This window comes from Apis dorsata, unplaced genomic scaffold (genome assembly GCF_000469605.1).
Source record: "Apis dorsata unplaced genomic scaffold, Apis dorsata 1.3 scaffold_468, whole genome shotgun sequence".
Taxonomy (NCBI): Eukaryota; Metazoa; Arthropoda; class Insecta; order Hymenoptera; family Apidae; genus Apis; species Apis dorsata.
In genome coordinates, this window is record NW_006263707.1 from 144,519 (window position 1) to 147,103 (window position 2,585).

Below are 2,585 nucleotides of genomic sequence, written 5' to 3' on the forward strand. Positions count from 1 at the left end.
TAAAACAGGTCTATCTAAAAACTTCTTTAAAACTTAGAACTTTATACAATCGTACGAATAAGACGAATTCGCTGTTACAGATAAATCTATTCGCTAATATATGGCTATATTATATATTTGTACCGCCTATGAATGTTCGCCTTTTGTGTATTTTAATTATAATATGATAGCAGTAGCACTATTTGTAACTATTATTATTGGATAACGGATTTAACATCGTTGTGATTACAAATTATTGTATTGTTTCATTCGTGTTGTATGGGCTGATACAACATACCTTGTTGTATCTTTTAATTAATTTTTTAATCAATTTAAATTGATCGTAAGATATCTTGGAAAAATAAGGTATATATATATATATACATATGGATCTTTTCATCCATCTTCCACGACGACAGTGTGTTTAGTATCTTTTCGTTCTCTGATCGTAATTTTCTCTTCCACTTGTTCGAAAGAAGCCGGGCTTGTTCGGAAAGGTGACAAAAAAAAAACAAATTCTTTTTTTTTTTTTTTTTTTCAAAAATTCTCGAACTTTTCAATTCAGATTTTTCACTCGTCTTTTCCCTTTCTTCTTGTTTAATCCTTTTTTACGCGAAGAATTTTCATAGCATTGCCTTATCGCGGTAACATTATCATCGATACATGTATAATAGTTACACTAATATACACGTACACATATATACACACACACACACATGTTGAGAGGATAAGTCCTTCGTGCCGTCGATTAATATTGACATTGTTTGCCAAACTTCTTTATCCTATACGTAACGAATACAAATGTATAAATGTGTAAATTATCGTTAACCACGTGTCACCGAATTCATCGAAAGTTTTGAACAAGATCGATCGTTTCGTTCTCGATTTCGTTCTTCTTCTTGAATCGAAAAAAAAGTCAAATTTGTCAGGTAAAATTTCAAAAAAAAAAAAAAAAAATTCGAAAAGAAACGAACGTTAAACTCGTCGATGGATTCGGATTACACGTGGATCCTTCGTACGATCGCGCATCCAGCAACATAGCATAAACCCCGATCGATCGCTGTCGTAACGAGTGTAAAGTGAAGTTTCTAAATGGCGGTATTTAGCTTAGAAAAACGAACGAAGAGATAAAAAGGAAAAGGCAGGGGAGGGGAAGAGAGAGAAAGAGAGAATGAGTGAAACACACACGTATATACACGTAGGAGGAAAAAGAAAAAGTTTTTTTAAGCTTTCGCAGAAAGTCTGTCTTAAAGTATTAAAACTCTCAGGCTGCGCCGATTGTCTTTGCCGCGTGCGTAATGGCGGCCGCACGGTCGCGGAGTCGTCGAACGAGAATGGTGTACAACAGATATCCGAGCATCCGAGAGATGGCATTTTTTTCTGTCTACCGCTTTTCACTTTGCGCGACTTCCGCTGTAGAATTGTAGAAGAAGGCGCAAGTTGTATTCGCGATATCGAATAGGAGGGAAGAAACGGTTTAGAAATCGACCAACGGTTTTTCTCTTCTCGTGTTTGTTTACGAACGATCGAATCAGCTTAAAAAAACGCATGGCCTGTAAAAGTGTGTATCGGTGTGTCGAAACTACCGAGTGCAACCACAACTCGTACTCGTCGACTCATCAAATTTATTTACTAGTAGAGCGTGCCTTATATCGACGATCCATGCAGAATATCTTCTAGAATTTCGTTTTTTCGACCGGACTAATTATTTTCGTTAACTTGAAATTCGATTCCTCTCGCGTTTTTATGCTCGGTTATTCCGTTGAACACCGTTTCTCTCTTTACACACATACACATACATACACATACATACATATACATATATATATATATATATACATATACATATATGAATATACATCATATACATATATAAAAATTGTATAATAGAAGGCAAAGAAAAATTGAGATATCCACTGCTTGCGCGTGCGATGAATTATTTCAGAGGTCGACCAGAGTACAAAGCATAGGTTTAGTTTGGTCTCGGAAATAGTTTGTGCACGAACTATACGGAACTATACGAGTCGAATCCGAATGTGTCGTCGTCGTCGTCGTCGAATATTAGAAAAACTGTTGGAAAAAATTGGTAATAATAATAAGTTTCGAGAGAAAGGAATTGTTATATAGATTAGCGAACGAACGAGAAAGAAAGAAAGGGGGAAAAAAAAAGAAGAAGAAGAAAGGGTAGAAAAAACCTGCGAAAGAACCGCTGCGTTACGGTTCACGGCGTTGGGTCGACCGACCGCGACGAGTCCCTGTTCTTTGGCTTCACTTTAGTGTGTCTGACAATAAACGCTTCGTTGGAAAAGAACGATGGAAAACGAACGACAATTATAAATCAATCAGCAGACAAATCAAAAAGTATTTAGGCTTTAAATTGTACGTGTGAATCAAACGATTGATCGAAATCTTCTTCGTCACTGTCGACCGACACGACGTTTCGATACTGTAATGGAGTTATGGAACATTATAATATCATCTAGTAGATAAACTCGAAAAATTCTAATCTCATCTCGAGGTGGCTCGTCACTACCGGAATCTATAGATAATTACACGTAGAAAATCTCGTCTCGATTAGAGAAAAAAAAAAAAAAAAAAAAAAAAAA